At 34.6% G+C, this 17,853-nt stretch overlaps 5 non-coding genes across 5 annotated transcripts; all 5 read left to right on the plus strand.

Moving 5' to 3' along the window:
• Window positions 1–1,749: 1,749 nt before the first annotated feature.
• TRNAS-GCU (transfer RNA serine (anticodon GCU)) lies at window positions 1,750–1,831 on the plus strand. Its single transcript has one exon. It is a non-coding gene; the product is annotated as a tRNA-Ser (tRNA).
• Window positions 1,832–2,883: 1,052 nt separating this feature from the next.
• On the plus strand, window positions 2,884–2,965 carry TRNAS-GCU (transfer RNA serine (anticodon GCU)). Its single transcript has one exon. It is a non-coding gene; the product is annotated as a tRNA-Ser (tRNA).
• A 4,397-nt stretch (window positions 2,966–7,362) lies between these two features.
• TRNAS-GCU (transfer RNA serine (anticodon GCU)) lies at window positions 7,363–7,444 on the plus strand. Its single transcript has one exon. It is a non-coding gene; the product is annotated as a tRNA-Ser (tRNA).
• A 1,052-nt stretch (window positions 7,445–8,496) lies between these two features.
• On the plus strand, window positions 8,497–8,578 carry TRNAS-GCU (transfer RNA serine (anticodon GCU)). The gene has a single exon. It is a non-coding gene; the product is annotated as a tRNA-Ser (tRNA).
• A 2,203-nt stretch (window positions 8,579–10,781) lies between these two features.
• Window positions 10,782–10,863, plus strand: TRNAS-GCU (transfer RNA serine (anticodon GCU)). The gene has a single exon. It is a non-coding gene; the product is annotated as a tRNA-Ser (tRNA).
• The last annotated feature ends 6,990 nt before the right edge of the window (window positions 10,864–17,853 follow it).

Here is a 17,853-nt window from a genome sequence, read left to right on the forward strand (position 1 = left end):
CGAGTGGTTAAGGCGATTGACTTCACTTTACTTATGAAGCATTATTTGTAAAAATTCCTTTTCCAAGCAAACAATTCCAAACCGACAAGGATGGGATTGGAACCCATGCGTGCAGAGCACAATCCATTGTGCTCTGCATTCATGGGTTCCAAACCCATCCTCGTCGGTTTGGAATTGTTTGCTTGGAAATGGAATTTTTGCAAATAATGCTTCATAAGTGAAGCTGACACTGAAATGTCAAAAATAAACTAATTCAATTAAGAAATCTACTTCAATGAACAATGCTTTTCATTAAAGACATACATAGAACACACTTAGTGAAAATCTACCATTACTGTTATAGTAGAAGTCGTAGAAGTCATGTCATTTAGTGAAAATCTAAGCGAAATGTGTGTGTTATGATTTTTTGTCGTTTGTGATGGATCAACATGATGGTGTAGTAGTTCACAAATATAGGTTACGTTTAAAGTAAAATAAATGTTCTTTAAGCAAAGGCTCACTTGAAAGAGGACTTGCTAACAAGCCTGTGATATTGCTGAGAACACAACCAACAATGTATAAAGAAATTATTTAAAATATGACAAGTGGTGTGAGACAACTCATCTTTATTTGTGCCAGAAAGACGAGGTGGCCGAGTGGTTAAGGCGATGGACTGCTAATCCATTGTGTTCTGCACGCATGGGTTCAAATCTTGTCAGTTTGGAATTTTTTCCTTGGAAACGGAATTTTGCAAATAATGCTTCATAAGTGAAGCTGACACTCAAATGTCAAAAATAAACTAATTCAATTAAGAAATCTACTTCAATGAACAATGCTTTTCATTAAAGACATACATAGAACACATTTAAGGAAAATCTACCATTACTGTTATAGTAGAAGTCATGTCATTGGCCAAATGTGTATGTTATGATTTTTTGTCGTTTGTGATGGATCAACATGATGGTGTAGTAGTTCACAAATATAGGTTACGTTTAAAGTAAAATAAATGTTCTTTAAGCAAAAGCTCACTTGAAAATGGACTTGCTAACAAGCCTGTGATATTGCTGAGAACACAACCAACAATGTATAAAGAATTGATTTAAATTATGACAACTGGTGTTAGAAAACCCTTCTTTATTTGTGCCAGAAAGATGAGGTGGCCGAGTTGTTAAGGCGATGGACTTCACTTCACTTCACTTTACTTATGAAGCATTATTTGCAAAAATTCCATTTCCAAGCAAACTATTCCAAACCAACAAGGATGGGATTGGAACCCATGCATGCAGAGCACAATCCATTGTGCTCTGCATTCATAGGTTCCAATCACATCCTCGTCGGTTTGGAATTGTTTGCTTGGAAATGGAATTTTTGCAAATAATGCTTCATAAGTGAAGCTGACACTCAAATGTAAAAAAAAAACTAATTCAATTAAGAAATCTACTTCAATGAACAATTCTTTTCATTAAAGACATACATAGAACACATTTAGTGAAAATCTACCATTACTGTTATAGTAGTAGTCATGTCATTGGCCAGATGTGTATGTTATGATTTTTTGTCGTTTGTAATGGATCAACATGATGGTGTAGTAGTTCACAAATATAGGTTAAGTTTAAAGTAAAATAATTGTTCTTTAAGCAAAAGCTCACTTGAAAGTGGACTTGCTAACAAGCCTGTGATATTGCTGAGAACACAACCAACAATGTATAAAGAAATGATTTAAAATATGACAAGTGGTGTCAGAAAACCCTTCTTCATTTGTGCCAGAAAGACGAGGTGGCTGAGTGGTTAAGGCGATGGACTGCTAATCCATTGTGCTCTGCACGCATGGGTTCAAATCCCATCCTCGTCAGTTTGGAGTTGTTTGCTTGGAAATGGAATTTTTGCAAATAATGCTTCATAAGTGAAGCTAACACTCAAATGTCAAAAATAAACTAATTCAATTAAGAAATCTACTTCAAAGAACAATGCTTTTCATTAAAGACATACATAGCACACATTTAGTGAAATCTACCATTACTGTTATAGTAGAAGTGATGTCATTGGCAAGATCTGTAAGTTATGATTTTTTGTCATTTGTGATGGATCAACATGATGGTGTAGTAGTTCACAAATATAGGTTACGTTTAAAGTAAAATAAATGTTCTTTAAGCAAAAGCTCACTTGAAAGTGGACTTGCTAACAAGCATGTGATATTGCTGAGAACACAACCAACAATGTATAAAGAAATGATTTAAAATATGACAAGTGGTGTCAGAAAACCCTTCTTTATTTGTGCCAGAAAGATGAGGTGGCCGAGTGGTTAAGGCGATGGACTTCAGTTCACTTCACTTTACTTATGAAGCATTATTTGCAAAAATTCCATTTCCAAGCAAGCAATTCCAAACCGACGAGGATGGGATTGGAACCCATGCATGCAGAGCACAATCCATTGTACTCTGCATGCTTGGGTTCCAATCCCATCCTCGTCGGTTTGGAATTGTTTGCTTGGAAATGGAATTTTTGCAAATAATGCTTCATAAGTGAAGCTGACACTCAAATGTAAAAAAAAAACTAATTCAATTAAGAAATCTACTTCAATGAACAATGCATTTCATTAAAGACATACATAGAACACATTTAGTGAAAATCTACCATTACTGTTATAGTAGTAGTCATGTCATTGGCCAGATGTGTATGTTATGATTTTTTGTCGTTTGTGATGGATCAACATGATGGTGTAGTAGATCACAAATATAGGTTAAGTTTAAAGTAAAATAAATGTTCTTTAAGCAAAAGCTCACTTGAAAGTGGACTTGCTAACAAGCCTGTGATATTGCTGAGAACACAACCAACAATGTATAAAGAAATGATTTAAACTATGACAAGTGGTGTCAGAAAACCCTTCCTCATTTGTGCCAGAAAGACGAGGTGGCCGAGTGGTTAAGGCGATGGACTGCTAATCCATTGTGCTCTACACGCATGGGTTCAAATCCCATCCTCGTCGGTTTGGAGTTGTTTGCTTGGAAATGGAATTTTTGCAAATAATGCTTCATAAGTGAAGCTAACACTTAAATGTCAAAAATAAACTAATTCAATAAGAAATCTACTTCAATGAACAATGCTTTTCATTAAAGACATACATAGCACACATTTAGTGAAAATCTACCATTACTGTTATAGTAGAAGTCATGTCATTGGCCAAATGTGTATGTTATGATTTTTTTTCGTTTGTGATGGATCAACAAGATGGTGTAGTAGTTCACAAATGTAGTTTATGTCTAAAGTAAAATAAATGTTCTTTAAGCAAAGGCTCACTTGAAAGAGGACTTGCTAACAAGCCTGTGATATTGATGAGAACACAACCAATAATGTATAAAGAATTGATTTAAAACAAGACAAGTGGTGTCAGAAAATCCTTCTTTATTTGTGCCAGAAAGATGAGGTGGCCGAGTGGTTAAGGCGATTGACTTCACTTCACTTCACTTTACTTATGAAGCATTATTTGTAAAAATTCCTTTTCCAAGCAAACAATTCCAAACAGACGAGGATTGGATTTGAACCCATGCGTGCAGAGCACAATCCATTGTGCTCTGCCTTCATGGGTTCCAATCCCATCCTCGTCGGTTTGGAAATGTTTGCTTGGAAATGGAATTTTTGCAAATAATGCTTCATAAGTGAAGCTGACACTGAAATGTCAAAAATAAACTAATTCAATTAAGAAATCTACTTCAATGAACAATGCTTTTCATTAAAGACATACATAGAACACTCTTAGTGAAAATCTACCATTACTGTTATAGTAGAAGTCGTAGAAGTCATGTCATTTAGTGAAAATCAAAGCCAAATGTGTGTGTTATGATTTTTTGTCGTTTGTGATGGATCAACATGATCGTGTAGTAGTTCACAAATATAGGTTACATTTAAAGTAAAATAAATGTTCTTTAAGCAAAGGCTCACTTGAAAGTGGACTTGCTAACAAGCCTGTGATATTGCTGAGAACACAACCAAGAATGTATAAAGAAATGATTTAAAATATGACAAGTGGTGTCAGACAACTCATCTTTATTTGTGCCAGAAAGACGAGGTGGCCGAGTGGTTAAGGCGATGGACTGCTAATCCATTGTGTTCTGCACGCATGGGTTCAAATCTTGTTGGTTTGGAATTTTTTCCTTGGAAATGGAATTTTGCAAATAATGCTTCTTAAGTGAAGCTGACACTCAAATGTCAAAAATAAACTAATTCAATTAAGAAATCTACGTCAATGAACAATGCTTTTCATTAAAGACATACATAGAACACATTTAAGGAAAATCTTCCATTACTGTTATAGTAGAAGTCATGTCATTGGCCAAATGTGTATGTTATGATTTTTTGTCGTTTGTGATGGATCAACATGATCATGTAGTAGTTCACAAATATAGGTTATGTCTAAAGTAAAATAAATGTTCTTTAAGCAAAGGCTCACTTGAAAGGGGACATGCTAACAAGCCTGTGATATTGATGAGAACACAACCAATAATGTATAAAGAATTGATTTAAAACAAGACAACTGGTGTTAGAAAACCCTTCTTTATTTGTGCCAGAAAGACGAGGTGGCCGAGTGGTTAAGGCGATGGACTGCTAATCCATTGTGCTCTGCATTCATGGGTTCCAATCCTATCCTCGTCGGTTTGGAATTGTTTGCTTGGAAATGGATTTTTTGCAAATAATGCTTCATAAGTGAAGCTGACACTGAAATGTCAAAAATAAACTAATTCAATTAAGAAATCTACTTCAATGAACAATGCTTTTCATTAAAGACATACATAGAACACACTTAGTGAAAATCTACCATTACTGTTATAGTAGAAGTCGTAGAAGTCATGTCATTTAGTGAAAATCTAAGCCAAATGTGTGTGTTATGATTTTTTGTCGTTTGTGATGGATCAACATGATGGTGTAGTAGTTCACAAATATAGGTTACGTTTAAAGTAAAATAAATGTAATTTAAGCAAAGGCTCACTTGAAAGAGGACTTGCTAACAAGCCTGTGATATTGCTGAGAACACAACCAACAATGAATAAAGAAATGATTTAAAATATGACAAGTGGTGTCAGACAATTCATCTTTATTTGTGCCAGAAAGACGAGGTGGCCGAGTGGTTAAGGCGATGGACTGCTAATCCATTGTGTTATGCACGCATGGGTTCAAATCTTGTTGGTTTGGAATTGTTTGCTTGGAAATGGAATTTTTGCAAATAATGCTTCATAAGTGAAGCTAACACTTAAATGTCAAAAATAAACTAATTCAATAAGAAATCTACTTCAATGAACAATGCTTTTCATTAAAGACATACATAGCACACATTTAGTGAAAATCTACCATTACTGTTATTGTAGAAGTCATGTCATTGGCCAAATGTGTATGTTATGATTTTTTGTCGTTTGTGATGGATCAACAAGATGGTGTAGTAGTTCACAAATGTAGTTTATGTCTAAAGTAAAATAAATGTTCTTTAAGCAAAGGCTCACTTGAAAGAGGACTTGCTAACAAGCCTGTGATATTGATGAGAACACAACCAATAATGTATAAAGAATTGATTTAAAACAAGACAAGTGGTATCAGAAAATCCTTCTTTATTTGTGCCAGAAAGATGAGGTGGCCGAGTGGTTAAGCCGATTGACTTCACTTCACTTCACTTTACTTATGAAGCATTATTTGTAAAAATTCCTTTTCCAAGCAAACAATTCCAAACCGACAAGGATGGGATTGGAACCCATGCGTGCAGAGCACAATCCATTGTGCTCTGCATTCATGGGTTCCAAACCCATCCTCGTCGGTTTGGAATTGTTTGCTTGGAAATGGAATTTTTGCAAATAATGCTTCATAAGTGAAGCTGACACTGAAATGTCAAAAATAAACTAATTCAATTAAGAAATCTACTTCAATGAACAATGCTTTTCATTAAAGACATACATAGAACACACTTAGTGAAAATCTACCATTACTGTTATAGTAGAAGTCGTAGAAGTCATGTCATTTAGTGAAAATCTAAGCGAAATGTGTGTGTTATGATTTTTTGTCGTTTGTGATGGATCAACATGATGGTGTAGTAGTTCACAAATATAGGTTACGTTTAAAGTAAAATAAATGTTCTTTAAGCAAAGGCTCACTTGAAAGAGGACTTGCTAACAAGCCTGTGATATTGCTGAGAACACAACCAACAATGTATAAAGAAATTATTTAAAATATGACAAGTGGTGTGAGACAACTCATCTTTATTTGTGCCAGAAAGACGAGGTGGCCGAGTGGTTAAGGCAATGGACTGATAATCCATTGTGTTCTGCACGCATGGGTTCAAATCTTGTCAGTTTGGAATTTTTTCCTTGGAAATGGAATTTTGCAAATAATGCTTCATAAGTGAAGCTGACACTCAAATGTCAAAAATAAACTAATTCAATTAAGAAATCTACTTCAATGAACAATGCTTTTCATTAAAGACATACATAGAACACATTTAAGGAAAATCTACCATTACTGTTATAGTAGAAGTCATGTCATTGGCCAAATGTGTATGTTATGATTTTTTGTCGTTTGTGATGGATCAACATGATGGTGTAGTAGTTCACAAATATAGGTTACGTTTAAAGTAAAATAAATGTTCTTTAAGCAAAAGCTCACTTGAAAATGGACTTGCTAACAAGCCTGTGATATTGCTGAGAACACAACCAACAATGTATAAAGAATTGATTTAAATTATGACAACTGGTGTTAGAAAACCCTTCTTTATTTGTGCCAGAAAGATGAGGTGGCCGAGTTGTTAAGGCGATGGACTTCACTTCACTTCACTTTACTTATGAAGCATTATTTGCAAAAATTCCATTTCCAAGCAAACAATTCCAAACCGACAAGGATGGGATTGGAACCCATGCATGCAGAGCACAATCCATTGTGCTCTGCATTCATAGGTTCCAATCACATCCTCGTCGGTTTGGAATTGTTTGCTTGGAAATGGAATTTTTGCAAATAATGCTTCATAAGTGAAGCTGACACTCAAATGTAAAAAAAAAACTAATTCAATTAAGAAATCTACTTCAATGAACAATTCTTTTCATTAAAGACATACATAGAACACATTTAGTGAAAATCTACCATTACTGTTATAGTAGTAGTCATGTCATTGGCCAGATGTGTATGTTATGATTTTTTGTCGTTTGTAATGGATCAACATGATGGTGTAGTAGTTCACAAATATAGGTTAAGTTTAAAGTAAAATAAATGTTCTTTAAGCAAAAGCTCACTTGAAAGTGGACTTGCTAACAAGCCTGTGATATTGCTGAGAACACAACCAACAATGTATAAAGAAATGATTTAAAATATGACAAGTGGTGTCAGAAAACCCTTCTTCATTTGTGCCAGAAAGACGAGGTGGCTGAGTGGTTAAGGCGATGGACTGCTAATCCATTGTGCTCTGCACGCATGGGTTCAAATCCCATCCTCGTCGTTTTGGAGTTGTTTGCTTGGAAATGGAATTTTTGCAAATAATGCTTCATAAGTGAAGCTAACACTCAAATGTCAAAAATAAACTAATTCAATTAAGAAATCTACTTCAAAGAACAATGCTTTTCATTAAAGACATACATAGCACACATTTAGTGAAATCTACCATTACTGTTATAGTAGAAGTGATGTCATTGGCAAGATCTGTAAGTTATGATTTTTTGTCATTTGTGATGGATCAACATGATGGTGTAGTAGTTCACAAATATAGGTTACGTTTAAAGTAAAATAAATGTTCTTTAAGCAAAAGCTCACTTGAAAGTGGACTTGCTAACAAGCATGTGATATTGCTGAGAACACAACCAACAATGTATAAAGAAATGATTTAAAATATGACAAGTGGTGTCAGAAAACCCTTCTTTATTTGTGCCAGAAAGATGAGGTGGCCGAGTGGTTAAGGCGATGGACTTCACTTCACTTCACTTTACTTATGAAGCATTATTTGCAAAAATTCCATTTCCAAGCAAGCAATTCCAAACCGACGAGGATGGGATTGGAACCCATGCATGCAGAGCACAATCCATTGTACTCTGCATGCATGGGTTCCAATCCCATCCTCGTCGGTTTGGAATTGTTTGCTTGGAAATGGAATTTTTGCAAATAATGCTTCATAAGTGAAGCTGACACTCAAATGTAAAAAAAAAACTAATTCAATTAAGAAATCTACTTCAATGAACAATGCTTTTCATTAAAGACATACATAGAACACATTTAGTGAAAATCTACCATTACTGTTATAGTAGTAGTCATGTCATTGGCCAGATGTGTATGTTATGATTTTTTGTCGTTTGTGATGGATCAACATGATGGTGTAGTAGTTCACAAATATAGGTTAAGTTTAAAGTAAAATTAATGTTCTTTAAGCAAAAGCTCACTTGAAAGTGGACTTCCTAACAAGCATGTGATATTGCTGAGAACACAACCAACAATATATAAAGAAATGATTTAAAATATGACAAGTGGTGTCAGAAAACCCTTCTTCATTTGTGCCAGAAAGACGAGGTGGCCGAGTGGTTAAGGCGATGGACTGCTAATCCATTGTGCTCTGCATGCATGGGTTCAAATCCCATCCTCGTTGGTTTGGAGTTGTTTGCTTGGAAATGGAATTTTTGCAAATAATGCTTCATAAGTGAAGCTAACACTTAAATGTCAAAAATAAACTAATTCAATTAAGAAATCTACTTCAATGAACAATGCTTTTCATTAAAGACATACATAGCACACATTTAGTGAAAATCTACCATTACTGTTATAGTAGAAGTCATGTCATTGGCCAAATGTGTATGTTATGATTTTTTGTCGTTTGTGATGGATCAACAAGATGGTGTAGTAGTTCACAAATATAGTTTATGTCTAAAGTAAAATAAATGTTCTTTAAGCAAAGGCTCACTTGAAAGTGGACATGCTAACAAGCCTGTGATATTGATGAGAACACAACCAATAATGTATAAAGAATTGATTTAAAACAAGACAAGTGGTATCAGAAAATCCTTCTTTATTTGTGCCAGAAAGATGAGGTGGCCGAGTGGTTAAGGCGATTGACTTCACTTCACTTCACTTTACTTATGAAGCATTATTTGTAAAAATTCCTTTTCCAAGCAAACAATTCCAAACCGACGAGGATGGGATTGGAACCCATGCGTGCAGAGCACAATCCATTGTGCTCTGCATTCATGGGTTCCAAACCCATCCTCGTCGGTTTGGAATTGTTTGCTTGGAAATGGAATTTTTGCAAATAATGCTTCATAAGTGAAGCTGACAATGAAATGTCAAAAATAAACTAATTCAATTAAGAAATCTACTTCAATGAACAATGCTTTTCATTAAAGACATACATAGAACACACTTAGTGAAAATCTACCATTACTGTTATAGTAGAAGTCGTAGAAGTCATGTCATTTAGTGAAAATCTAAGCGAAATGTGTGTGTTATGATTTTTTGTCGTTTGTGATGGATCAACATGATGGTGTAGTAGTTCACAAATATAGGTTATGTTTAAAGTAAAATAAATGTTCTTTAAGCAAAGGCTCACTTGAAAGAGGACTTGCTAACAAGCCTGTGATATTGCTGAGAACACAACCAACAATGTATAAAGAAATTATTTAAAATATGACAAGTGGTGTGAGACAACTCATCTTTATTTGTGCCAGAAAGACGAGGTGGCCGAGTGGTTAAGGCGATGGACTGCTAATCCATTGTGTTCTGCACGCATGGGTTCAAATCTTGTCAGTTTGGAATTTTTTCCTTGGAAACGGAATTTTGCAAATAATGCTTCATAAGTCAAGCTGACACTCAAATGTCAAAAATAAACTAATTCAATTAAGAAATCTATGTCAATGAACAATGCTTTTCATTAAAGACATACATAGAACACATTTAAGGAAAATCTACCATTACTGTTATAGTAGAAGTGATGTCATTGGCCAAATGTGTATGTTATGATTTTTTGTCGTTTGTGATGGATCAACATGATGGTGTAGTAGTTCACAAATATAGGTTACGTTTAAAGTAAAATAAATGTTCTTTAAGCAAAAGCTCACTTGAAAATGGACTTGCTAACAAGCCTGTGATATTGCTGAGAACACAACCAACAATGTATAAAGAATTGATTTAAATTATGACAACTGGTGTTAGAAAACCCTTCTTTATTTGTGCCAGAAAGATGAGGTGGCCGAGTTGTTAAGGCGATGGACTTCACTTCACTTCACTTTACTTATGAAGCATTATTTGCAAAAATTCCATTTCCAAGCAAACAATTCCAAACCGACAAGGATGGGATTGGAACCCATGCATGCAGAGCACAATCCATTGTGCTCTGCATTCATAGGTTCCAATCACATCCTCGTCGGTTTGGAATTGTTTGCTTGGAAATGGAATTTTTGCAAATAATGCTTCATAAGTGAAGCTGACAATCAAATGTAAAAAAAAAACTAATTCAATTAAGAAATCTACTTCAATGAACAATGCTTTTCATTAAAGACATACATAGAACACATTTAGTGAAAATCTACCATTACTGTTATAGTAGTAGTCATGTCATTGGCCAAATGTGTATGTTATGATTTTTTGTCGTTTGTGATGGATCAACATGATGGTGTAGTAGATCACAAATATAGGTTAAGTTTAAAGTAAAATAAATGTTCTTTAAGCAAAAGCTCACTTGAAAGTGGACTTGCTAACAAGCCTGTGATATTGCTGAGAACACAACCAACAATGTATAAAGAAATGATTTAAAATATGACAAGTGGTGTCAGAAAACCCTTCCTCATTTGTGCCAGAAAGACGAGGTGGCCGAGTGGTTAAGGCGATGGACTGCTAATCCATTGTGCTCTGCACGCATGGGTTCAAATCCCATCCTCGTCGGTTTGGAGTTGTTTGCTTGGAAATGGAATTTTTGCAAATAATGCTTCATAAGTGAAGCTAACACTTAAATGTCAAAAATAAACTAATTCAATAAGAAATCTACTTCAATGAACAATGCTTTTCATTAAAGACATACATAGCACACATTTAGTGAAAATCTACCATTACTGTTATAGTAGAAGTCATGTCATTGGCCAAATGTGTATGTTATGATTTTTTGTCGTTTGTGATGGATCAACAAGATGGTGTAGTAGTTCACAAATGTAGTTTATGTCTAAAGTAAAATAAATGTTCTTTAAGCAAAGGCTCACTTGAAAGAGGACTTGCTAACAAGCCTGTGATATTGATGAGAACACAACCAATAATGTATAAAGAATTGATTTAAAACAAGACAAGTGGTGTCAGAAAATCCTTCTTTATTTGTGCCAGAAAGATGAGGTGGCCGAGTGGTTAAGGCGATTGACTTCACTTCACTTCACTTTACTTATGAAGCATTATTTGTAAAAATTCCTTTTCCAAGCAAACAATTCCAAACAGACGAGGATTGGATTTGAACCCATGCGTGCAGAGCACAATCCATTGTGCTCTGCCTTCATGGGTTCCAATCCCATCCTCGTCGGTTTGGAATTGTTTGCTTGGAAATGGAATTTTTGCAAATAATGCTTCATAAGTGAAGCTGACACTGAAATGTCAAAAATAAACTAATTCAATTAAGAAATCTACTTCAATGAACAATGCTTTTCATTAAAGACATACATAGAACACTCTTAGTGAAAATCTACCATTACTGTTATAGTAGAAGTCGTAGAAGTCATGTCATTTAGTGAAAATCAAAGCCAAATGTGTGTGTTATGATTTTTTGTCGTTTGTGATGGATCAACATGATCGTGTAGTAGTTCACAAATATAGGTTACATTTAAAGTAAAATAAATGTTCTTTAAGCAAAGGCTCACTTGAAAGTGGACTTGCTAACAAGCCTGTGATATTGCTGAGAACACAACCAACAATGTATAAAGAAATGATTTAAAATATGACAAGTGGTGTCAGACAACTCATCTTTATTTGTGCCAGAAAGACGAGGTGGCCGAGTGGTTAAGGCGATGGACTGCTAATCCATTGTGTTCTGCACGCATGGGTTCAAATCTTGTTGGTTTGGAATTTTTTCCTTGGAAATGGAATTTTGCAAATAATGCTTCTTAAGTGAAGCTGACACTCAAATGTCAAAAATAAACTAATTCAATTAAGAAATCTACGTCAATGAACAATGCTTTTCATTAAAGACATACATAGAACACATTTAAGGAAAATCTTCCATTACTGTTATAGTAGAAGTCATGTCATTGGCCAAATGTGTATGTTATGATTTTTTGTCGTTTGTGATGGATCAACATGATCGTGTAGTAGTTCACAAATATAGGTTATGTCTAAAGTAAAATAAATGTTCTTTAAGCAAAGGCTCACTTGAAAGGGGACATGCTAACAAGCCTGTGATATTGATGAGAACACAACCAATAATGTATAAAGAATTGATTTAAAACAAGACAACTGGTGTTAGAAAACCCTTCTTTATTTGTGCCAAAAAGACGAGGTGGCCGAGTGGTTAAGGCGATGGACTGCTAATCCATTGTGCTCTGCATTCATGGGTTCCAATCCCATCCTCGTCGGTTTGGAATTGTTTGCTTGGAAATGGATTTTTTGCAAATAATGCTTCATAAGTGAAGCTGACACTGAAATGTCAAAAATAAACTAATTCAATTAAGAAATCTACTTCAATGAACAATGCTTTTCATTAAAGACATACATAGAACACACTTAGTGAAAATCTACCATTACTGTTATAGTAGAAGTCGTAGAAGTCATGTCATTTAGTGAAAATCTAAGCCAAATGTGTGTGTTATGATTTTTTGTCGTTTGTGATGGATCAACATGATGGTGTAGTAGTTCACAAATATAGGTTACGTTTAAAGTAAAATAAATGTAATTTAAGCAAAGGCTCACTTGAAAGAGGACTTGCTAACAAGCCTGTGATATTGCTGAGAACACAACCAACAATGTATAAAGAAATGATTTAAAATATGACAAGTGGTGTCAGACAATTCATCTTTATTTGTGCCAGAAAGACGAGGTGGCCGAGTGGTTAAGGCGATGGACTGCTAATCCATTGTGTTATGCACGCATGGGTTCAAATCTTGTTGGTTTGGAATTGTTTGCTTGGAAATGGAATTTTTGCAAATAATGCTTCATAAGTGAAGCTAACACTTAAATGTCAAAAATAAACTATTTCAATAAGAAATCTACTTCAATGAACAATGCTTTTCATTAAAGACATACATAGCACACATTTAGTGAAAATCTACCATTACTGTTATTGTAGAAGTCATGTCATTGGCCAAATGTGTATGTTATGATTTTTTGTCGTTTGTGATGGATCAACAAGATGGTGTAGTAGTTCACAAATGTAGTTTATGTCTAAAGTAAAATAAATGTTCTTTAAGCAAAGGCTCACTTGAAAGAGGACTTGCTAACAAGCCTGTGATATTGATGAGAACACAACCAATAATGTATAAAGAATTGATTTAAAACAAGACAAGTGGTGTCAGAAAATCCTTCTTTATTTGTGCCAGAAAGATGAGGTGGCCGAGTGGTTAAGGCGATTGACTTCACTTCACTTCACTTTACTTATGAAGCATTATTTGTAAAAAATCCTTTTCCAAGCAAACAATTCCAAACAGACGAGGATTGGATTTGAACCCATGCGTGCAGAGCACAATCCATTGTGCTCTGCATTCATGGGTTCCAATCCCATCCTCGTCGGTTTGGAATTGTTTGCTTGGAAATCGAATTTTTGCAAATAATGCTTCATAAGTGAAGCTGACACTGAAATGTCAAAAATAAACTAATTCAATTAAGAAATCTACTTCAATGAACAATGCTTTTCATTAAAGACATACATAGAACACTCTTAGTGAAAATCTACCATTACTGTTATAGTAGAAGTCGTAGAAGTCATGTCATTTAGTGAAAATCAAAGCCAAATGTGTGTGTTATGATTTTTTGTCGTTTGTGATGGATCAACATGATCGTGTAGTAGTTCACAAATATAGGTTACATTTAAAGTAAAATAAATGTTCTTTAAGCAAAGGCTCACTTGAAAGTGGACTTGCTAACAAGCCTGTGATATTGCTGAGAACACAACCAACAATGTATAAAGAAATTATTTAAAATATGACAAGTGGTGTCAGACAACTCATCTTTATTTGTGCCAGAAAGACGAGGTGGCCGAGTGGTTAAGGCGATGGACTGCTAATCCATTGTGTTCTGCACGCATGGGTTCAAATCTTGTTGGTTTGGAATTTTTTCCTTGGAAATGGAATTTTGCAAATAATGCTTCTTAAGTGAAGCTGACACTCAAATGTCAAAAATAAACTAATTCAATTAAGAAATCTACGTCAATGAACAATGCTTTTCATTAAAGACATACATAGAACACATTTAAGGAAAATCTTCCATTACTGTTATAGTAGAAGTCATGTCATTGGCCAAATGTGTATGTTATGATTTTTTGTCGTTTGTGATGGATCAACATGATCGTGTAGTAGTTCACAAATATAGGTTATGTCTAAAGTAAAATAAATGTTCTTTAAGCAAAGGCTCACTTGAAAGGGGACATGCTAACAAGCCTGTGATATTGATGAGAACACAACCAATAATGTATAAAGAATTGATTTAAAACAAGACAACTGGTGTTAGAAAACCCTTCTTTATTTGTGCCAGAAAGACGAGGTGGCCGAGTGGTTAAGGCGATGGACTGCTAATCCATTGTGCTCTGCATTCATGGGTTCCAAACCCATCCTCGTCGGTTTGGAATTGTTTGCTTGGAAATGGATTTTTTGCAAATAATGCTTCATAAGTGAAGCTGACACTGAAATGTCAAAAATAAACTAATTCAATTAAGAAATCTACTTCAATGAACAATGCTTTTCATTAAAGACATACATAGAACACACTTAGTGAAAATCTACCATTACTGTTATAGTAGAAGTCGTAGAAGTCATGTCATTTAGTGAAAATCTAAGCCAAATGTGTGTGTTATGATTTTTTGTCGTTTGTGATGGATCAACATGATGGTGTAGTAGTTCACAAATATAGGTTACGTTTAAAGTAAAATAAATGTAATTTAAGCAAAGGCTCACTTGAAAGAGGACTTGCTAACAAGCCTGTGATATTGCTGAGAACACAACCAACAATGTATAAAGAAATGATTTAAAATATGACAAGTGGTGTCAGACAATTCATCTTTATTTGTGCCAGAAAGACGAGGTGGCCGAGTGGTTAAGGTGATGGACTGCTAATCCATTGTGTTATGCACGCATGGGTTCAAATCTTGTTGGTTTGGAATTGTTTGCTTGGAAATGGAATTTTTGCAAATAATGCTTCATAAGTGAAACTAACACTTAAATGTCAAAAATAAACTAATTCAATTAAGAAATCTACTTCAATGAACAATGCTTTTCATTAAAGACATACATAGCACACATTTAGTGAAAATCTACCATTACTGTTATAGTAGAAGTCATGTCATTGGCCAAATGTGTATGTTATGATTTTTTGTCGTTTGTGATGGATCAACAAGATGGTGTAATATTTAACAAATATAGTTTATGTCTAAAGTAAAATAAATGTTCTTTAAGCAAAGGCTCACTTGAAAGTGGACATGCTAACAAGCCTGTGATATTGATGAGAACAGAACCAATAATGTATAAAGAATTGATTTAAAACAAGACAAGTGGTGACAGAAAATCCTTCTTTATTTGTGCCAGAAAGATGAGGTGGCCGAGTGGTTAAGGCGATTGACTTCACTTCACTTCACTTTACTTATGAAGCATTATATGTAAAAATTCCTTTTCCAAGCAAACAATTCCAAACCGACGAGGATTGGATTTGAACCCATGCGTGCAGAGCACAATCCATTGTGTTCTGCATTCATGGGTTCCAATCCCATCCTCGTCGGTTTGGAACTGTTTGCTTGGAAATGGAATTTTTGCAAATAATGCTTCATAAGTGAAGCTGACACTGAAATGTCAAAAATTAACTAATTCAATTAAGAAATCTACTTCAATGAACAATGCTTTTCATTAAAGACATACATAGAACACACTTAGTGAAAATCTACCATTACTGTTATAGTAGAAGTCGTAGAAGTCATGTCATTTAGTGAAAATCTAAGCCAAATGTGTGTTATGATTTTTTGTCGTTTGTGATGGATCAACATGATGGTGTAGTAGTTCACAAATATAGGTTACGTTTAATGTAAAATAAATGTAATTTAAGCAAAGGCTCACTTGAAAGAGGACTTGCTAACAAGCCTGTGATATTGCTGAGAACACAACCAACAATGTATAAAGAAATGATTTAAAATATGACAAGTGGTGTCAGACAACTCATCTTTATTTGTGCCAGAAAGACGAGGTGGCCGAGTGGTTAAGGCGATGGACTGCTAATCCATTGTGTTATGCACGCATGGGTTCAAATCTTGTTGGTTTGGAATTGTTTGCTTGGAAATGGAATTTTTGCAAATAATGCTTCATAAGTGAAGCTAACACTTAAATGTCAAAAATAAACTAATTCAATAAGAAATCTACTTCAATGAACAATGCTTTTCATTAAAGACATACATAGCACACATTTAGTGAAAATCTACCATTACTGTTATTGTAGAAGTCATGTCATTGGCCAAATGTGTATGTTATGATTTTTTGTCGTTTGTGATGGATCAACAAGATGGTGTAGTAGTTCACAAATGTAGTTTATGTCTAAAGTAAAATAAATGTTCTTTAAGCAAAGGCTCACTTGAAAGAGGACTTGCTAACAAGCCTGTGATATTGATGAGAACACAACCAATAATGTATAAAGAATTGATTTAAAACAAGACAAGTGGTGTCAGAAAATCCTTCTTTATTTGTGCCAGAAAGATGAGGTGGCCGAGTGGTTAAGGCGATTGACTTCACTTCACTTCACTTTACTTATGAAGCATTATTTGTAAAAATTCCTTTTCCAAGCAAACAATTCCAAACAGACGAGGATTGGATTTGAACCCATGCGTGCAGAGCACAATCCATTGTGCTCTGCATTCATGGGTTCCAATCCCATCCTCGTCGGTTTGGAATTGTTTGCTTGGAAATCGAATTTTTGCAAATAATGCTTCATAAGTGAAGCTGACACTGAAATGTCAAAAATAAACTAATTCAATTAAGAAATCTACTTCAATGAACAATGCTTTTCATTAAAGACATACATAGAACACTCTTAGTGAAAATCTACCATTACTGTTATAGTAGAAGTCGTAGAAGTCATGTCATTTAGTGAAAATCAAAGAAAAATGTGTGTGTTATGATTTTTTGTCGTTTGTGATGGATCAACATGATCGTGTAGTAGTTCACAAATATAGGTTACATTTAAAGTAAAATAAATGTTCTTTAAGCAAAGGCTCACTTGAAAGTGGACTTGCTAACAAGCCTGTGATATTGCTGAGAACACAACCAACAATGTATAAAGAAATTATTTAAAATATGACAAGTGGTGTCAGACAACTCATCCTTATTTGTGCCAGAAAGACGAGGTGGCCGAGTGGTTAAGGCGATGGACTGCTAATCCATTGTGTTCTGCACGCATGGGTTCAAATCTTGTTGGTTTGGAATTTTTTCCTTGGAAATGGAATTTTGCAAATAATGCTTCTTAAGTGAAGCTGACACTCAAATGTCAAAAATAAACTAATTCAATTAAGAAATCTACGTCAATGAACAATGCTTTTCATTAAAGACATACATAGAACACATTTAAGGAAAATCTTCCATTACTGTTATAGTAGAAGTCATGTCATTGGCCAAATGTGTATGTTATGATTTTTTGTCGTTTGTGATGGATCAACATGATCGTGTAGTAGTTCACAAATATAGGTTATGTCTAAAGTAAAATAAATGTTCTTTAAGC

The sequence above is a fragment of the Taudactylus pleione genome, unplaced genomic scaffold (assembly GCF_031769625.1).
Source record: "Taudactylus pleione unplaced genomic scaffold, aTauple2 ptg000680l, whole genome shotgun sequence".
Classification (NCBI taxonomy): Eukaryota; Metazoa; Chordata; class Amphibia; order Anura; family Myobatrachidae; genus Taudactylus; species Taudactylus pleione.